A 21,895-nucleotide genomic window follows, 5' to 3' on the forward strand; every position below is an offset into this window, starting at 1 on the left:
GTGCTACTGCCCTTATATAAAATATTCTTAGTCTCAGGGTGCGCAAGGCAGCGGAACGCTAATCACCTAAACAGGTGGGTCATGAGCTTTTTTCTAAACGTCAGATGGTTCTCTTCCAATCCAAGCTCCAACGGGAGTCTATTCCACTGCTGTGCTGCCCAAACTACAAATGATCTGCCCAGTCCAGTCTTTAGCTTATGTTTTGGTACTGTGAGCAGGCTTTTACCTGACGACCGTAACTGTCTCTGTGGCTTATAAGTTTCCAGCTTTGAACTTTGTCCTCTCTTCTACCCGAAGCCAATGGAGCGATCTTCTAGCCGAAGTGACATGATCGCTTCTCGTTAGTTTCTCCGCGATCCTCACTGCGTCATTTTCTATGACTTGGCAACTGGCCAGGTCTTTTGCAGAGGCACCTGTTAGCAGGGTGTTGCCGTAGTCCAACCACGACAGAACAACAGCCCTAGCAATTGTTGCTATGTTGGTTTCATTTAAGTAGGGTCTGATGGCCTTCAGGAGGCGCAGGTAGTATGCTGTATTTTTATACAGGTAATTCACTTGTGCTTCTGAGTTAACTGAGGAGTTGACCATCATCCCTAATGTTTGGACCTGGTTAGATACTTGGATTTTGGCTTTATTTATGTGGAAAGTCTCATGCAGGGGGGATGGATGGGGACGAGGCGAGCACAAAAGGGCACCAACCATTCTTTGCTGACCCTCATAGACCATTGAGCGTGTTCTTGACTCACTGAAAAACTCAAACAAATATTTGTATATACTCATTTGTATTTTATTTAGTTTAGTGATGTTGATGGCACAAACACACTACACATTGAATACTTGTGATTGCAGCATAGTGTTTGAAAATCTCCTGTACTGTCCACTACTGATGGGGAATTTGGCACGAAGGGCGCGAATGACACAGGCAGGTATTCCACGTCGAACACGGAATCCAAGCCTCCCATAAAGCCACCATGTAAACGAACAGTAGGCCACGAGCCTGTACCACCTGTGAAAGAGAAACATTAATATTTTAATCGAATGAACCACATAAGTGTACCACTTTAGTTGAAAATGCATCCTAAATTCTATGGCATAGTTGCCCTTAGAAAAGTAACTTTCTGGAAAAATGTACTTGGGCTTTGAAGTATCGACAGATCACAAAAGTGAGCACCCATTCAAGCCAGAACGGTTTAGGCCATAGAGAAATATTGTTTTTTAGTTGAAAGTGAAAGGCACGTAAGCGATGAACTCTCTAATTTGCAATAAGCGAGAGAAATGTATTCGATTTACATACTAAATGCATTTCTCAGTGATTTATCGAAGTTACAACAATGTAGGAGAACAACATGAAATGTTAGTGGCCTCAGTGGTCAAAGTGACATCACATCTAAAGTACACTTACTCGTTAATTGGATTCCGAGGGTGAACTGTTGCGCGAAGTTCATGCACAAGTACCATCATAATCCTCAACACGGACCGTGTGAGGCAGGCTGCCTTGACGTCATGCAGCTCCGTTCTGCTAGTCTAAGTACCTGGTTGCGGGGCTTCGTACTAGGAAGAAAGATGAACAGATCAGAAACAAGTCACGGCCGATCGAAACTAACTACAGTCAAACGATTGAAAAAGCAATGTTGTCTGCTCAGAAAGGGTCTGTTTATACTTGTTGAGGAAAGAAGCGTCCTGGTATTTCCATGGAGACACGTCAATAGCTTGCGCTCAGAGAAAGTTGATACGAGACGTGCATTGGCGTTGTGAAAAGGGGCGTAAGCGTCTAGTAATGTCAGTTTGAGAGGCGGGCGATCTTTATTCTTGCCACGAGGGAACTTGAACTTAGGGTGATGCATCAACGGATAAGATTAGCACAAGATGGCGGCCCCCAACACATTATTTTCGCAAGTGTTAAAGTGAGGAAAACTAAGGTAAAATGCCTAGGAAAAATATTTAAGTTCGATTGCAGTGTGGTTAAAAATACATGCCCGAACGATCAGGACAATTACATGTTATAGTGAACTATTCCTTTAAGTAATTTTGAGGAACACACATATTTGTTCTTTATCATGCAGAGTTTTATTTTGGAGAACACACAAACCCACTAAATCTGCATTTCTTGGGCAATTTTGGGGAACACACTTCCTGCACACAATCGCACTAAATCTGCATTTCTTGGGTAATTTTGAGGAACAGATATTCCTGTTAGCTCGTTACCGCATACAGCTTTATTTTGGAGACAACACAATCGCACTAAATCTGAATTTCTTGGGTAATTTTGGGGAACACACATTCCTGTTAGCTCGTTACCGCATACAGCTTTATTTTGGAGACAACACAATCGCACTAAATCTGTATTTCTTGGGTAATTTTGAGGAACAGATATTCCTGTTAGCTCGTTACCACATACAGCTTTATTTTGGAGACAACACAATCGCACTAAATCGGTATTTCTTGGGTAATTTTGGGGAACACACATTCCTGTTAGCTCGTTACCACATGCAGCTTTATTTTGGAGACAACACAATCGCACTAAACATTCCTGTTAGCTCTTTACCACATACAGCTTTATTTTGGAGACAACACAATCGCACTAAATCTGAATTTCTTGGGTAATTTTGGGGAACAGACATTCCTGTTAGCTCTTTACCACATGCAGCTTTATTTTGGAGACAACACAATCGCACTAAATCTGAATTTCTTGGGTAATTTTGGGGAACACACATTCCTGTTAGCTCCTTACCGCATGCAGCTTTATTTTGGAGACAACACAATCGCGCTAAATCTGTATTTCTTGGGTGATTTTGGGGAACACACATTCCTGTTAGCTCGTTACCGCATACAGCTTCATTTTGGAGACAACACAATCGCACTAAGTCTGCATTTCTTGGGTGATTTTGGGGAACAGACATTCCTGTTAGCTCTTTACCACATACAGCTTTATTTTGGAGACAACACAATCGCACTAAATCTGAATTTCTTGGGTAATTTTGGGGAACACACATTCCTGTTAGCTCCTTACCACATGCAGCTTTATTTTGGAGACAACACAATCGCACTAAGTCTGCATTTCTTGGGTAATTTTGGGGAACAGACATTCCTGTTAGCTCCTTACCACATGCAGCTTTATTTTGGAGACAACACAATCGCACTAAGTCTGCATTTCTTGGGTAATTTTGGGGAACACACATTCCTGTTAGCTCCTTACCACATGCAGCTTTATTTTGGAGACAACACAATTCCACTAAATCTGTATTTCTTCGGTAATTTTAGGGAACACGCATTCCAGTGACATCCGTACTACCGAGGAGTACATTTGGGAGACACACATACCCTTTAGTGCCCACCTGCTATTAATGCCCACCTTGGGTGGGAACCGACCACTTCCTTTAGGACCCAGGATGAAGGTAAGATGGATGCCTGGTACCTCTGGTGTCTTCATGTCCTGGGGCTTGACGCCAGGCGCGTGTCTCTGTGCTGCTGGGGGTGCCAGGATACTTTTGTTGGCAACATGAGGCTGGAACAACAAAGCACCTGGCGGCACCAACTGCTCTGGCCAAGGGTAGTGTCTGTTATGGAGGCCTACTATTGGATGGCCCGGCCCATCTGAACCCAAGTATTGAGGTAGTACACCATAGACACATCTGGGCCAGTGGTTTAGGACCCACCTATGCCTAGTATCCAGGGAAAATACGCCGAGGTGCCAATGCATGCGCCGCCATCTTGGCGGCAGCTGAAACCAAATGCACTCTTCGTAGGGTCTTCCCACAAAGGTTTGACCCTCTAATAGCTACGTGCTGGCTTCTTCCTTTTTCAACACAGTCCATGTTGAGGCATCTAATGTGTGCCTTTACTCCACTGTTCACCTTCCTGTGTCTGGGGTGTGTACTGGGAGGGGTGCCCTTACCAACTTCTTCCATGGTGCTTGACCTTCAGGGGGTCCAGCTGCTGGAGTCTGCTCCACTTGGTCCAAGTGAAGTCTGAGAGGCCAAGGACTGAATGGGCATGCAGACTAAGCTCTGCGTGCGCCCTCACAGGTGAACCTTACAGAGAGAGAGAGAGGTCAAGGCTGAAGGGGCATGGGAACGGAGATGCCTCTCCCCCGCTGATAAATCCTACACGAGGGTTCTGGCGAAGGTTGTAAGTCCGCACCCCAATATGGGGCTGAACCCCAAGGGCAAGCCTACATTGGGCAGATCATGAACAGCCAGGATGGCCAGGCAGGTCTATCTCTCTAACCCCAGGCAGCTATAAGCACCAAGATGTTGTGCCAAAGGCACACGCTGAAGCACAACGAACAAAAGGGCAAAGGTTCAGATGTGTCACGGTTGCTGGCGACCCATTTCAACATTACTTTTGGGGGGGGCTTTGCCCTACAGCTGGGAGGTTCCCATGGGGTGGTCATATTATAATGATTTCAAAACAATCCAGCAGGTGGTTAATACCTGCACATTATCTTAGGACAGATAGCCAGCAAGGATATGAAACACTAAATGTCCCTCTGAAAAGCTATTAATCGCTCTTTGACAGCATGGTTCTAAATGCGAGGGGGCGAGGGGTGACCAGTAAAGGCAGCCTGTAATGCGCATGATGGGCACGTTTAACGTTCCGAATTAAAGGAATACGTTTCTGTGTGTCAAGACTGCCAACGTGGGTCAGCTGTTCGGAGAGCTACCAGTGCGCCAATTGCAACTGAAATGGTCGAAAGACCCCGACGCCGTTCCTACAGACGCACAGCATGTTGCTATTCAGCACTGCCGACTGCAGTGCACAGTCCGAAATGGTGGAGTGCTGGGAAAGGTAAGTGGGGGAGGGGGAAATTGAATAGGGGAGAGAGGTGGAGGGAGGGGGATGCGGAAATTGCACAATGGGAAGGGGGGGATCTGCCGAACATTAACAGGGGGACAGGGAAAGAGCGACCTTTTGGGCAAGGCATTTACCGACGCAACGTTGGTCTTATGTAAGCAGGTGTTGACCCTTAAACCAAACCTTACACTTTACTGATGCGGCATTGTCGAACTAACCTATTACTAACCCACTTCTCCCCTTTCCTGCTCCTCCAACATAACCCGCGCCCCTATACACACGACTAGGGGCTAGCCACACTACACATAAACACACAAAGAACTAATCTAATGCTCGCACCCAACCAACTTTCTGAGACTCGGGAAACAACATGAGAGGAAACACCCTTGCACATAAATAAATAAAGCCATCGACACTACATGACACTACACAAACGCACCCCAACACAATGCAACCAAACACCTAACAGTCACTCGCGACTCTGGATGCAACTAACCAGTGCGCACAACCGCAAACCTCACCCTAACATCATACGACACACACACCCAACACAAACACTGACACACATCCGAGGCACTGAGCGCTACCCATATGGTTACAACACATGGGTCTCTCGTACTAACTCCCACACGCAAGGCAATGCTCACAGACGCCAGTTACTCCTGGTTCTGGACTTATCCTACCATCCTGTCCCCACTAACACACCCAGCCTCCTTCTCTTGCAGAGCCACGGGGGCGCCTGGAGACGGCCCTTGGGTAGTAGCGGTGCGCGGTATAAATCAACATAACAAATACCAAGCTTTATAACGCAGAGGCCAAAGAGTGAATGGGCACTAATGCACCATCCTGCCCTTAGGAGTGACTTGTCCTTCTCACTTGGGGCCTCATGGGCCACTGGTCCCCATTGGCAGGCGGCCCCCGTTACAGAGCTCCTGGTTCCCTGCGCATGGTTCATGTCCACCTGACAGCACCGCGCGCACAATCCTCTCCGTTGCCTGCGAGAGCGCAGGGAATGTGCAAATAGCTGAACTTTGCATGCCGACGCTCCCAACCTTCCCTAAAATAGGCATAGCCACCACAGTGGGAGCAATCCTGCGCCTGCTCGTCATGAGCCCCCCTAGGATTCGCTAGGGGTATGAGTGCCGGGAGAGGAGCCGATGTCACCCCTTTACGCACTATTCCCAGCCATTGCCATCACCACACCCAATGTCCATGCCTATGTTTTGTACAGCGCTGCATGCAGCGAGGAACCGCCTCAGAGGGCTTGAGTAATAAGGGAAGACAAAGGTAGAGTACACATTCTATCATTTTGTGTCCTCCACAAACCGGGGGGCTGTCCATATGGCTAACCTGCTGGGTTACACAGGTAGAGGGTACTTCCGACCTGCATCCATCAACACCACAGGTTTCTGCGTCTGCCTTCCTGCTATCCGACTAACACACCCTGCCTTCCTTTCTTACAGAGCCATGTGCAGCGAGGCCAACATTATTGGCAGAAGTGCGCTGTATAAGACCACTTTACATGACATCGTTCATAGCAGGCAAGATCAGTCAAGTTACCATCGTATACACCGACGGGCCAAACCCACCTCACCCCCAGGAGTGTATTGCAGACTTTGGAGTTACATAGTCTTTCATTTCTATGGAAAAAATTTAAAAACAGACCATAAAAAAATTGAAAAAGAATCATTCAACACAGGGTACTGGGGACCTACCAGTGGGATGGGGATAATGGGAAAGCAGGGGCAGTAGTGCAGACATGTTGACCTGATGCAAGTGTAGTTGTGCAAGGTATTAGCACTAGGGCAACATCTGACCTAATCCAAAAATATATTCACTCAATGCATTGTTGCTGCAGTTTCCAGCGTGGATAACGTTCTGTGTCAGGGCCAGGGCAAACATTGGCCTGGCGCAACAATGCATTGTACACTAGAGCAATCTTCGCTTAGTGTTAATAATGTGCACGTTTGCACTTTCACTAGTGCAACGTTCCTGAAACATGGCCCACAGTAAACACTTAAGGTTCCAAAGCTAGGGGGGTTCACTTTGGAACGCACACCTTGGAAGCTATGCCTAACATTCCACACCTCTTGGGCTGCTCCTTTGGGTGCCACACCTCCAGTGCTACACCAAGGCATCCACACCTCCAGGAGTGCCTCCAGGTATCCACACCTCCAGAGGGAAGACTGACATTCCACACCTCCTGGGCTGCTTCTTTGGGTGCCACACATCTAGTACTGCACCTAGGTAGCCACAGCTTCAGGAGTGCCTCCAGGTATCCACACCTCCAGAGGGGAGCCTAATATTCCACACCTCTTGGGCTACTTCTTTGGGTGCCACACCTCCAGTGCTATATCTAGGCATCCAAACCTCCTGGAGTGCCTCCAGGTATCCACACCTCCAGAGGGGAGCCTAACATTCCACACCTCTTGGGCTGCTTCTTTGGGTGCCACACCTTTAGTACTGCACCTAGGTATCCACACCTCCAGGAGTGCACATAGATATCCACACCTCCAGAGGGGAGCCTAACATTCCACACCTCTTGGGCTGCTTCTTTGGGTGCGACACCTCCAGTACTGCACCTAGACATCCACATCTCCAGGAGTGCCTCCAGGTATCCACACCTCCCGAGGGGAGCCTAACATGCCACGCCTCTTGGGCTGCTTCTTTGGGTGCCACACCTCCAGTGCTACATCCAGGCATCCACACCTCCAGGAGTGCACGTAGGTATCCACACCTCCAGTGGGGAGCCTGACATTCCACACCTCTTGGGCTGCTTCTTTGGGTGCCACACATCTAGTACTGCACCTAGGTATCCACACCTTCAGGGGTGCCTCCAGGTATCCACACCTCCAGAGGGGAGCCTAATATTCCACACCTCTTGGGCTACTTCTTTGGGTGCCACACCTCCAGTGCTATATATAGGCATCCAAACCTCCAGGAGTGCCTCCAGGTATCCACACCTCCAGGAGTGCCTCCAGGTATCCACACCTACAGAGGGGAGCCTAACATTCCACACCTCTTGGGCTGCTTCTTTGGGTGCCACACCTTTAGTACTGCACCTAGGTATCCACACCTCCAGGAGTGCCTCCAGGTATCCACACCTCCAGAGGGGAGCCTAACATGCCACATGTCTTGGGCTGCTTCTTTGGGTGCACACCTTTAGTACTGCCCCTAGGTATCCACACCTCCCGAGGGGAGCCTAACATGCCACACCTCTTGGGATGCTTCTTTGGGTGCCACACCTCCAGTGCTGAACCTAGGCATCCACACCTCCAGGAGTGCACATAGACATCCACACCTCCAGAGGGGAGCCCAGCATTCCACATCTCTTGGGATGCTTCTTGGGGTGCCACACCCCCAGTACTGCACCTAGGCATCCACACCTCCTTGAGTGCACATAGACATCCACACCTCCAGAGGGGAGCCTAGCATTCCACACCTCTTGGGCTGCTTCTTTGGGTGCCACACCTCCAGTGCTACATCTAGGAATCCACACCTCCAGGAGTGGCCCTAGGTATCCACACCTCCAGAGGGGTGCCTGACATTCCACACCACTTGGGCTGCTTCTTTGGGTGCCACGCCTCTAGTGCTACACCTAGGCATCCACACCTCCAGCAGTGCCTCCAGGTATCCACACCTCCAGAGGGGAGCCTAGCATTCCACACCTCGTGGGCTGCTTCTTTGGGTGCCACACCTCCAGTACTACATCTAGGCATCCACACCTCTAGGTGTACCCCTAGGGATCCACACCTCCAGAGGGGAGCCTAACATGCCACACCTCTAGGGCTGCTTCTTTGGGTGCCACACCTCCAGTACTACATCTAGGCATCCACACCTCTAGGTGTACCCCTAGGGATCCACACCTCCAGAGGGGAGCCTAACATGCCACACCTCTAGGGCTGCTTCTTTGGGTACCAAACCTCCAATGCTACATCCAGGCATCCACACCTCCAGGAGTGCCCCTAGGTATCCACACCTCCAGGGGGGAGCCTGACATTCCACACCTCTTGGGCTGCTTCTTTGGGTGTCACACCTTCAGTATTGCACGTAGGCATCCACACCTCCAGGAGTGCCACTACGTATCCACACCTCCAGAGGGGAGCCTGACATTCCACACCTCTTGGGTTGCTTCTTTGGGTACCACACTTCCAGTGCAACATCTAGGCATCCACACCTCCAGGAGTGCCCCTAGGTATCCACACCTCCAGCGGGGAGCCTGACATTCCACACCTCTTGGGCTGCTTCTTTGGGTGTCACACCTCCAGAGGGGAACCTAACATTCCACAGCTCTTGGGCTGCTTCTTTGGGTGCCACACCTCCAGTGCTGCACCTAGGCATCCACACCTCCAGGAGTGCCCCTAGGTATCCACACCTCCAGCGGGGAGCCTGACATTCCACACCTCTTGGGCTGCTTCTTTGGGTGTCACACCTCCAGAGGGGAACCTAACATTCCACAGCTCTTGGGCTGCTTCTTTGGGTGCCACACCTCCAGTGCTGCACCTAGGTATCCACACCTCCAGGAGTGCCCCTGGGTATCCACACCTCCAGAGGGGAGCCTGACATTCCACACCTCTTGGGCTGCTTCTTGAGGTGTCACACCTCCAGTGCTACATCTAGACATCCACACCTCCAGGAGTGCACATAGATATCCACAGCTCTAGAGGGGAGCCTGACATTCCACACCTCTTGGGTTGCTTCTTTGAGTGCCACACGTCCAGTACTACATCTATGCATCCACACCTGCAGGAGTGCCCCTAGGTATCCACACCTCCAGAGGGGAGCCTGACATTCAACACTTCTTGGGCTGCTTCTTTGGGTGCCACACCTTCAGTACTGCACCTAGGTATCCACACCTCCAGAAGGGAGCCTAACACTCCACCCCTCTTGGGCTGCTTCTTTGGGTGCCAAACCTCCAGTGCTACATCTAGGCATCCACACCTCTAGGGGTACCCCTAGGGATCCACACCTCCAGAGGGGAGCCTAACATACCACACCTCTAGGGCTGCTTCTTTGGGTACCAAACCTCCAGTGCTACATCCAGGCATCCACACCTCCAGGAGTGCCCCTAGGTATCCACACCTCCATGGGGGAGCCTGACATTACACACCTCTTGGGCTGCTTCTTTGGGTGTCACACCTTCAGTATTGCACCTAGGCATCCACACCTCCAGGAGTGCCACTACGTATCCACACCTCCAGAGGGGAGCCTGACATTCCACACCTCTTGGGCTGCTTCTTTGGGTGCCACACCTCCAGGAGTGTACCTAGGCATCCACACATCCAGAGGGGAGCCTAACATTCCACACCTCTTGGGCTGCTTCTTTGGGTGCCACACTTCAAGTGCAACATCTAGGCATCCACACCTCCAGGAGTGCCCCTAGGTATCCACACCTCCAGCGGGGAGCCTGACATTCCACACCTCTTGGGCTGCTTCTTTGGGTGTCACACCTCCAGAGGGGAACCTAACATTCCACACCTCTTGGGCTGCTCCTTTGGGTGCCACACCTCCAGTGCTGCACCTAGGCATCCACACCTCCAGGAGTGCACATAGACATCCACACCTCCAGAGGGGAGCCTAGCATTCCACATCTCCTGGGCTGCTTCCTGGGGTGCCACAGCTCCAGTACTGCACCTAGGCATCCACACCTCCAGGAGTGCACATAGACATCCACACCTCCAGAGGGGAGCCTAGCATTCCACACCTCTTGGGCTGCTTCTTTGGGTGCCACACCTCCAATGCTATATCTAGGCATCCACACCTCCAGGAGTGCCCCTAGGTATCCACACCTCCAGAGGGGAGCCTAATATTCCACACCTCTTGGGCTACTTCTTTGAGTGCCACACCTCCAGTGCTATATCTAGGCATCCAAACCTCCAGGAGTGCCTCCAGGTATCCACACCTCCAGAGGAGAGCCTAACATTTCACACCTCTTGGGCTACTTCTTTGGGTGCCACACCTCCAGTGCTATATCTAGGCATCCAAACCTCCAGGAGTGCCTCCAGGTATCCACACCTCCAGGAGTGCCTCCAGATATCCACACCTCCAGAGGGGAGCCTAACATTCCACACCTCTTGGGCTGCTTCTTTGGGTGCCACACCTTTAGTACTGCACCTAGGTATCCACACCTCCAGCAGTGCACATAGATATCCACACCTCCAGAGGGGAGCCTAACATTCCACACCTCTTGGGCTGCTTCTTTGGGTGCGACACCTCCAGTACTGCATCTAGACATCCACATCTCCAGGAGTGCCTCCAGGTATCCACACCTCCCGAGGGGAGCCTAACATGCCACACCTCTTGGGCTGCGTCTTTGGGTGCCACACCTCCAGTACTGCACCTAGGTATCCACACCTCCAGGAGTGCCTCCAGGTATCCACACCTCCAGAGGGGAGCCTAACATGCCACATCTCTTGGGCTGCTTCTTTGGGTGCCACACCTCCAGTACTGCACCTAGGCATCCACACCTCCAGGAGTGCCTCCAGGTATCCACACTTTCAGAGGGGAGCCTACCATTCCACATCTCTTGGGCGGCTTGTTTGAGTGCCACACCTCCAGTACTGCACCTAGGCATTCACACCTCCAGGTATCCACACCTCCAGAGGGGAGCCTAACATTCCACATCTCTTGGGCTGCTTCTTTGGGTGCCACAGTTCCAGTACTGCACCTAGGCATCCACACCTCCAGGAGTGCCTCCAGATATCCACACCTCCAGAGGGGAGCCTAACATTCCACATCTCTTGGGCTGCTTCTTTGGGTGCCACAGCTCCAGTACTGCACCTAGGTATCCACACCTCCAGGAGTGCCTCCAGGTATCCACACCTCCAGAGGGGAGCCTAACATTCCACATCTCTTGGGCGGCTTGTTTGGGTGCCACACCTCCAGTACTGCACCTAGGCATTCACACCTCCAGGAGTGCCTCCAGGTATCTACACCTCCAGAGGGGAGCCTAACATGCCACACCTCTTGGGCTGCTTCTTTGGGTGCCACAGCTCCAGTACTGCACCTATGCATCCACACCTCCAGGAGTGCCTCCAGGTATCCAGACCCCCAGAGGGGAGCCTAACATTCCACATCTCTTGGGCTGCTTCTTTGGGTGCCATACCTCCAGTACTGCACCTAGGCATCCACACCTCCAGGGGTGCATATGGGTATCCACACCTCCAGAGGGGAGCCTAACATTCCACACTTCTTGGGCTGCTTCTTTGGGTGTCACACCTCCAGAAGGGAACCTAACATTCCACCCCTCTTGGGCTGCTTCTTTGGGTGCCACACCTCCAGTGCTACATCTAGGAATCCACACCTCCAGTAGTGCCCCTAGGTATCAACACCTCCAGAGAAGAGCCTAACATTCCACACCTCTTGGGCTGCTTCTTTGGGTGTCACACCTCCAGTACTGCACCTAGGTAGCCACACCTCTAGGAGTACCTCTAGGGATCCACACCTCCAGAGGGGGCTTAATATTCCACTCCTCTTGGGCTGCTTCCTTGGGTGCCAAATCTCCAGTTTTACATCTAGGCATCCACACCTCCAGGAGTGCCCCTAGGTATCCACACCTCCAGAGGAAGGTCTAACATTCCACACCTCTTGGGCTGCTTCTTTGGGTGCCACATCTCCAGTACTGCACCTAGGCATCCAAACCTTCAGGAGTGCCACTACGTATCCACACCTCCAGAGGGCAGCCTGACATTCCACACCTCTTGGGCTGCTTCTTTGGGTGCCACACCTCCAGAGGGGAACCTAACATTCCACACCTCGTGGGCTGCTTCTTGGGGTACTACACCTCCAGTGCAACATCTAGGCATCCACACCTACAGGAGTGCCCCTAGGTATCCACACCTCAAGAGGGGAGCCTGACATTCCACACCTCTTGGGCTGCTTCTTTGGGTGCCACACCTCCAGTGTTACATCTAGGAATCCACAACTCCAGGAGTGCCCCTAGGTATCCACACCTCCAGAGGGGTGCCTGACATTCCACACCTCTTGGGTTGCTTATTTGGGTGCCACACCTACAGTGCTACATCTAGGCATCCACACCTCCAGGAGTGTACCTAGGTATCCAAACCTCCAGAGGGGAGCCTAACATTCCACACCACTTGGGCTGCTTCTTTGGGTGCCACACCCCCAGTGCTATATCTAGGCATCCACACCTCCAGGAGTGCACATAGGTATCCACACCTCCAGAGGGGCGCCTAACATTCCACACCTCTTGGGCTGCTTCTTTGGGTGTCACACCTCCATAGGGGAACCTAACATTCCACACCTCTTGGGCTGCTTCTTTGGGTGTCACACCTTCAGTACTGCACCTAGGTATCCACACCTCCAAGAGTACCCCTAGGGATCCACACCTCCAGAGGGAAGCCTGCCATTCCACACCTCTTGGGCTGCTTCTTTGGGTGCCACACCTCCAGTACTGCACCTAGGTAGCCACACCTCTAGGAGTACCCCTAGGGATCCACACCTCCAGAGGGGAGCCTAATATTCCACACCTCTTGGGCTGCTTCTTTGGGTTCCACATCTCCAGTTTACATCTAGGCATCCCCACCTACAGGAGTGCCCCTAGGTATCGACACCTCCAGAGGGGAGCCTGACATTCCACACCTGTTGGGCTGCTTCTTTGGGTGTCACCCATCCAGTACTGCAGCTAGACATCCACATCTCCAGGAGTGCCTCCAGGTATCCACACCTCGCGAGGGGAGCCTAACATGCCACAGCTCTTGGGATGCTTTTTTGGGTGCCACACCTCCAGTGCTGAACCTAGGCATCCACACCTCCAGGAGTGCACATAGACATCCACACCTCCAGAGGGGAGCCTAGCATTCCACATCTCTTGGGATGCTTCTTGGGGTGCCACACTCCCAGTACTGCACCTAGGCATCCACACCTCCTTGAGTGCACATAGACATCCACACCTCCAGAGGGGAGCCTAGCATTCCACACCTCTTGGGCTGCTTCTTTGGGTGCCACACCTCCAGTGCTACATCTAGGAATCCACACCTCCAGGAGTGTACCTAGGTATCCACACCTCCAGAGGGGAGCCTAACATTCCACACCTCTTGGGCGGCTTGTTTGGGTGCCACACCTCCAGTACTGCACCTAGGCATTCACACCTCCAGGAGTGCCTCCAGGTATCCACACCTCCAGAGGGGAGCCTAACATTCCACATCTCTTGGGCTGCTTCTTTGGGTGCCACAGTTCCAGTGCTACACCTAGGCATCCACACCTCCAGGAGTGCCTCCAGATACCCACACCTCCAGAGGGGAGCCTAACATTCCACATCTCTTGGGCTGCTTCTTTGGGTGCCACAGCTCCATTACTGCACCTAGGTATCCACACCTCCAGGAGTGCCTCCAGGTATCCACACCTCCAGAGGGGAGCCTAACATTCCACATCTCTTGGGCGGCTTGTTTGGGTGCCACACCTCCAGTACTGCACCTAGGCATTCACACCTCCAGGAGTGCCTCCAGGTATCTACACCTCCAGAGGGGAGCCTAACATACCACACCTCTTGGGCTGCTTCTTTGGGTGCCACAGCTCCAGTACTGCACCTATGCATCCACACCTCCAGGAGTGCCTCCAGGTATCCACACCCCCAGAGGGGAGCCTAACATTCCACATCTCTTGGGCTGCTTTTTTGGGTGCCACACCTCCAGTACTGCACCTAGGCATCCACACCTCCAAGAGTGCCCCTAGGTATCCACACCTCTAGAGAGGAGCCTGATATTCCACACCTCTTGGGCTCCTTCTTTGAGTGCCACACCTCCAGTACTGCACCTAGGCATCCACACCTCCAGGAGTGCCCCCTAGGTATCCACACCTCCAGAGGGGAGCCTAACATTCCACACTTCTTGGGCTGCTTCTTTGGGTGTCACACCTCCAGAAGGGAACCTAACATTCCACCCCTCTTGGGCTGCTTCTTTGGGTGCCACAGTTCCAGTGCTACACCTAGGCATCCACACCTCCAGGAGTGCCTCCAGATACCCACACCTCCAGAGGGGAGCCTAACATTCCACATCTCTTGGGCTGCTTCTTTGGGTGCCACAGCTCCATTACTGCACCTAGGTATCCACACCTCCAGGAGTGCCTCCAGGTATCCACACCTCCAGAGGGGAGCCTAACATTCCACATCTCTTGGGCGGCTTGTTTGGGTGCCACACCTCCAGTACTGCACCTAGGCATTCACACCTCCAGGAGTGCCTCCAGGTATCTACACCTCCAGAGGGGAGCCTAACATACCACACCTCTTGGGCTGCTTCTTTGGGTGCCACAGCTCCAGTACTGCACCTATGCATCCACACCTCCAGGAGTGCCTCCAGGTATCCACACCCCCAGAGGGGAGCCTAACATTCCACATCTCTTGGGCTGCTTTTTTGGGTGCCACACCTCCAGTACTGCACCTAGGCATCCACACCTCCAAGAGTGCCCCTAGGTATCCACACCTCTAGAGAGGAGCCTGATATTCCACACCTCTTGGGCTCCTTCTTTGAGTGCCACACCTCCAGTACTGCACCTAGGCATCCACACCTCCAGGAGTGCCCCCTAGGTATCCACACCTCCAGAGGGGAGCCTAACATTCCACACTTCTTGGGCTGCTTCTTTGGGTGTCACACCTCCAGAAGGGAACCTAACATTCCACCCCTCTTGGGCTGCTTCTTTGGGTGCCACACCTCCAGTGCTACATCTAGGAATCCACACCTCCAGGAGTGCCCCTAGGTATCAACACCTCCAGAGAGGAGCCTAACATTCCACACCTCTTGGGCTGCTTCTTTGGGTGTCACACCTCCAGTACTGCACCTAGGTAGCCACACATCTAGGAGTACCCCTAGGGATCCACACCTCCAGAGGGGGCCTAATATTCCACTCCTCTTGGGCTGCTTCCTTGGGTGCCAAATCTCCAGTTTTACATCTAGGCATCCACACCTCCAGGAGTGCCCCTAGGTATCCACACCTCCAGAGGGGAGCCTAACATTCCACACCTCTTGGGCTGCTTCTTTGGGTGCCACACCTCCAGAGGGGAACCTAACATTCCATACCTCGTGGGCTGCTTCTTGGGGTACTACACCTCCAGTGCAACATCTAGGCATCCACACCTACAGGAGTGCCCCTAGGTATCCACACCTCCAGAGGGGAGCCTGACATTCCACACCTCTTGGGCTGCTTCTTTGGGTGTCACCACATCTCCAGGAATGCCTCCAGGTATCCACACCTCCCGAGGGGAGCCTAACATGCCATACCTCTTGGGATGCTTCTTTGGGTGCCACACCTCCAGTGCTGAACCTAGGCATCCACACCTCCAGGAGTGCACATAGACATCCACACCTCCAGAGGGGAGCCTAGCATTCCACATCTCTTGGGATGCTTCTTGGGGTGCCACACCCCCAGTACTGCACCTAGGCATCCACACCTCCTTGAGTGCACATAGACATCCACACCTCCAGAGGGGAGCCTAGCATTCCACACCTCTTGGGCTGCTTCTTTGGCTGCCACACCTCCAGTGCTACATCTAGGAATCCACACCTCCAGGAGTGCCCCTAGGTATCCACACCTCCAGAGGGGTGCCTGACATTCCACACCACTTGGGCTGCTTCTTTGGGTGCCACACCTCTAGTGCTACATCTAGGCATCCACACCTCCAGGAGTGCCCCTAGGTATCCACACCTCCAGAGGGGCGCCTAACATTCCACACCTCTTGGGCTGCTTCTTTGGGTGCCACACCTCCAGTGCTATATCTAGGCATCCACGCCTCCAGGAGTGCCCCTAGGTATCCACACCTCCAGAGGGGCGCCTAACATTCCACACCTCTTGGGCTGCTTCTTTGGGTGTCACACCTCCATAGGGGAACCTAACATTCCACACCTCTTGGGCTGCTTCTTTGGGTGCCACACCTCAAGTACTGCACCTAGGCATCCACACCAGCAGGAGTGCCCCTAGGTATCCACACCTCCAGAGGGGAGCCTAACATTCCACCCCTCTTGGGCTGCTTCTTTGGGTGCCACACCTCCAGTACTGCACCTAGGTAGCCACACCTCTAGTAGTACCCCTAGGTATCGACACCTCCAGAGGGGAGCCTGACATTCCACACCTGTTGGGCTGCTTCTTTGGGTGTCACCCATCCAGTACTGCAGCTAGACATCCACATCTCCAGGAGTGCCTCCAGGTATCCACACCTCGCGAGGGGAGCCTAACATGCCACACCTCTTGGGCTGCTTCTTTGGGTGCCACAGCTCCATTACTGCACCTAGGTATCCACACCTCCAGGAGTGCCTCCAGGTATCCACACCTCCAGAGGGGAGCCTAACATTCCACATCTCTTGGGCGGCTTGTTTGGGTGCCACACCTCCAGTACTGCACCTAGGCATTCACACCTCCAGGAGTGCCTCCAGGTATCTACACCTCCAGAGGGGAGCCTAACATACCACACCTCTTGGGCTGCTTCTTTGGGTGCCACAGCTCCAGTACTGCACCTATGCATCCACACCTCCAGGAGTGCCTCCAGGTATCCACACCCCCAGAGGGGAGCCTAACATTCCACATCTCTTGGGCTGCTTTTTTGGGTGCCACACCTCCAGTACTGCACCTAGGCATCCACACCTCCAAGAGTGCCCCTAGGTATCCACACCTCTAGAGAGGAGCCTGATATTCCACACCTCTTGGGCTCCTTCTTTGAGTGCCACACCTCCAGTACTGCACCTAGGCATCCACACCTCCAGGAGTGCCCCCTAGGTATCCACACCTCCAGAGGGGAGCCTAACATTCCACACTTCTTGGGCTGCTTCTTTGGGTGTCACACCTCCAGAAGGGAACCTAACATTCCACCCCTCTTGGGCTGCTTCTTTGGGTGCCACAGTTCCAGTGCTACACCTAGGCATCCACACCTCCAGGAGAGCCTCCAGATACCCACACCTCCAGAGGGGAGCCTAACATTCCACATCTCTTGGGCTGCTTCTTTGGGTGCCACAGCTCCATTACTGCACCTAGGTATCCACACCTCCAGGAGTGCCTCCAGGTATCCACACCTCCAGAGGGGAGCCTAACATTCCACATCTCTTGGGCGGCTTGTTTGGGTGCCACACCTCCAGTACTGCACCTAGGCATTCACACCTCCAGGAGTGCCTCCAGGTATCTACACCTCCAGAGGGGAGCCTAACATACCACACCTCTTGGGCTGCTTCTTTGGGTGCCACAGCTCCAGTACTGCACCTATGCATCCACACCTCCAGGAGTGCCTCCAGGTATCCACACCCCCAGAGGGGAGCCTAACATTCCACATCTCTTGGGCTGCTTTTTTGGGTGCCACACCTCCAGTACTGCACCTAGGCATCCACACCTCCAAGAGTGCCCCTAGGTATCCACACCTCTAGAGAGGAGCCTGATATTCCACACCTCTTGGGCTCCTTCTTTGAGTGCCACACCTCCAGTACTGCACCTAGGCATCCACACCTCCAGGAGTGCCCCCTAGGTATCCACACCTCCAGAGGGGAGCCTAACATTCCACACTTCTTGGGCTGCTTCTTTGGGTGTCACACCTCCAGAAGGGAACCTAACATTCCACCCCTCTTGGGCTGCTTCTTTGGGTGCCACACCTCCAGTGCTACATCTAGGAATCCACACCTCCAGGAGTGCCCCTAGGTATCAACACCTCCAGAGAGGAGCCTAACATTCCACACCTCTTGGGCTGCTTCTTTGGGTGTCACACCTCCAGTACTGCACCTAGGTAGCCACACATCTAGGAGTACCCCTAGGGATCCACACCTCCAGAGGGGGCCTAATATTCCACTCCTCTTGGGCTGCTTCCTTGGGTGCCAAATCTCCAGTTTTACATCTAGGCATCCACACCTCCAGGAGTGCCCCTAGGTATCCACACCTCCAGAGGGGAGCCTAACATTCCACACCTCTTGGGCTGCTTCTTTGGGTGCCACACCTCCAGAGGGGAACCTAACATTCCATACCTCGTGGGCTGCTTCTTGGGGTACTACACCTCCAGTGCAACATCTAGGCATCCACACCTACAGGAGTGCCCCTAGGTATCCACACCTCCAGAGGGGAGCCTGACATTCCACACCTCTTGGGCTGCTTCTTTGGGTGTCACCCATCCAGTACTGCAGCTAGACATCCACATCTCCAGGAATGCCTCCAGGTATCCACACCTCCCGAGGGGAGCCTAACATGCCATACCTCTTGGGATGCTTCTTTGGGTGCCACACCTCCAGTGCTGAACCTAGGCATCCACACCTCCAGGAGTGCACATAGACATCCACACCTCCAGAGGGGAGCCTAGCATTCCACATCTCTTGGGATGCTTCTTGGGGTGCCACACCCCCAGTACTGCACCTAGGCATCCACACCTCCTTGAGTGCACATAGACATCCACACCTCCAGAGGGGAGCCTAGCATTCCACACCTCTTGGGCTGCTTCTTTGGCTGCCACACCTCCAGTGCTACATCTAGGAATCCACACCTCCAGGAGTGCCCCTAGGTATCCACACCTCCAGAGGGGCGCCTAACATTCCACACCTCTTGGGCTGCTTCTTTGGGTGTCACACCTCCATAGGGGAACCTAACATTCCACACCTCTTGGGCTGCTTCTTTGGGTGCCACACCTCAAGTACTGCACCTAGGCATCCACACCAGCAGGAGTGCCCCTAGGTATCCACACCTCCAGAGGGGAGCCTAACATTCCACCCCTCTTGGGCTGCTTCTTTGGGTGCCACACCTCCAGTACTGCACCTAGGTAGCCACACCTCTAGTAGTACCCCTAGGTATCGACACCTCCAGAGGGGAGCCTGACATTCCACACCTGTTGGGCTGCTTCTTTGGGTGTCACCCATCCAGTACTGCAGCTAGACATCCACATCTCCAGGAGTGCCTCCAGGTATCCACACCTCGCGAGGGGAGCCTAACATGCCACACCTCTTGGGATGCTTCTTTGGGTGCCACACCTCCAGTGCTGAACCTAGGCATCCACACCTCCAGGAGTGCACATAGACATCCACACCTCCAGAGGGGAGCCTAGCATTCCACATCTCTTGGGATGCTTCTTGGGGTGCCACACCCCCAGTACTGCAACTAGGCATCCACAGCTCCAGGAGTGCACATAGACATCCACACCTCCAGAGGGGAGCCTAGCATTCCACACCTCTTGGGCTGCTTCTTTGGGTGCCACACCTCCAGTGCTACATCTAGGAATCCACACCTCCAGGAGTGCCCCTAGCTATCCACACCTACAGAGGGGTGCCTGACATTCCACACCACTTGGGCTGCTTCTTTGGGTGCCACACCTCTAGTGCTACATCTAGGCATCCACACCTCCAGGAGTGTACCTAGGTATCCAAACCTCCAGAGGGGCGCCTAACATTCCACACCTCTTGGGCTGCATCTTTGGGTGTCACACCTCCATAGGGGAACCTAACATTCCACACCTCTTGGGCTGCTTCTTTGGATGCCACACCTCCAGTGCTACATCTAGGCAGCCACGCCTCCAGGAGTGCCCCTAGGGATCCACACCTCCAGAGGGGAGCCTAACCATCCACACCTCATGGGCTGCTTCTTTGGGTGCCACACCTCCAGTGCTACACCAAGGCATCCACACCTCCAGGAGTGCCTCCAGGTATCCACACCTCCATAGGGGAGCCTAACATTCCGCATCTCTTGGGCTGCTTCTTGGGGTGCCACACCTCCAGTACTGCACCTAGGCATCCACACCTCCAGGAGTGCACATAGACATCCACACCTCCAGAGGGGAGCCTAGCATTCCACACCTCTTGGGCTGCTTCTTTGGGTGCCAAACCTCCAGTGCTACATCCAGGCATCCACACCTCCAGGAGTGCACATAGGTATCCAAACCTCCAGAGGGGAGCCTAACATTCTGCATCTCTTGGGCTGCTTCTTTGAGTGCCACACGTCCAGTAGTACATCTATGCATCTAAACCTGCAGGAGTGCCCCTAGTGATCCACACCTCCAGAGGTGAGCCGAACATTCCACACCTCTTGGGCTGCTTCTTTGGGTGCTACACCTCAAGTACTGCACCTAGGCATCCACACCAGCAGGAGTGCCCCTAGGTATCCACACCTCCAGAGGGGAGCCTAAAATTTCACACCTCTTGGGCTGCTTCTTTGGGTGCCACACCTCCAATACTGCATCTAGGCATCCACACCTCCAGGAGTGCACATAGGTATCCACAGCTCCAGAGAGGAGCCTGACATTACACACCTCTTGGGCTGCTTCTTGAGGTGTCACACCTCCAGAGGGGAGCCTGACATTCAACACTTCTTGGGCTGCTTCTTTGGGTGCCACACCTTCAGTGCTTCATCTAGGCAGCCACACCTCCAGGAGTGTACCTAGGTATCCACACCTCCAGAGGGGAGCCTAACATTCCAAACCTCTTGGGTTGCTTATTTGGGTGCCACACCTACAGTGCTTCATCTAGGCAGCCACACCTCCAGGATTGTACCTAGGTATCCAAACCTCCAGAGGGGAGCCTAACATTCCACACCTCATGGGCTGCTTCTTTAGGTGCCACACCTCCAGTGCTATATCTAGGCATCCACACCTCCAGGAGTGCACATAGGTATCCACACCTCCAGAGGTGAGCCGAACATTCAACACTTCTTGGGCTGCTTCTTTGGGTGCCACACCTCCAGTGCTACATCTAGGCATCCACACCTCTAGGAGTACCCCTAGGGATCCACACCTCCAGAGGGGAGCCTAACATGTCATACCTCTTGGGCTGCTTCTTTGGGTACCAAACCTCCAGTGCTACATCCAGGCATCCACACATCCAGGAGTGCCCCTAGGTATCCACACCTCCAGGGGGGAGCCTGACATTCCACACCTCTTGGGCTGCTTCTTTGGGTGCCACACCTCCAGGAGTGTACCTAGGCATCCACACATCCAGAGGGGAGCCTAACATTCCACACCTCTTGGGCTGCTTCTTTGGGTGCTACACTTCCAGTGCAACATCTAGGCATCCACACCTCCAGGAGTGCCCCTAGGTATCCACACCTCCAGCGGGGAGCCTGACATTCCACAACTCTTGGGCTGCTTCTTTGGGTGTCACACCTCCAGAGGGGAACCTAACATTCCACACCTCTTGGGCTGCTT

General features: G+C 53.3%; 1 long non-coding RNA gene across 1 annotated transcript in view; it reads right to left on the reverse strand.

Annotated features, from left to right (window-relative positions):
• Positions 1 to 818: 818 nt before the first annotated feature.
• Positions 819 to 21,895, reverse strand: part of LOC138581985 (uncharacterized) — a 142,569-nt gene continuing 121,492 nt past the window's right edge. The window contains exons 2-3 of the long non-coding RNA XR_011304920.1: positions 1,403 to 1,551; positions 819 to 1,006 (exon numbers count right to left, since the gene is read on the reverse strand). This is a non-coding gene — a long non-coding RNA (uncharacterized lncRNA). The remainder of the gene's footprint in view (positions 1,007 to 1,402; positions 1,552 to 21,895) is intronic.

This window comes from Ambystoma mexicanum, chromosome 3q, assembly GCF_040938575.1.
Source record: "Ambystoma mexicanum isolate Mex_15411 chromosome 3q, UKY_AmexF1_1, whole genome shotgun sequence".
Classification (NCBI taxonomy): Eukaryota; Metazoa; Chordata; class Amphibia; order Caudata; family Ambystomatidae; genus Ambystoma; species Ambystoma mexicanum.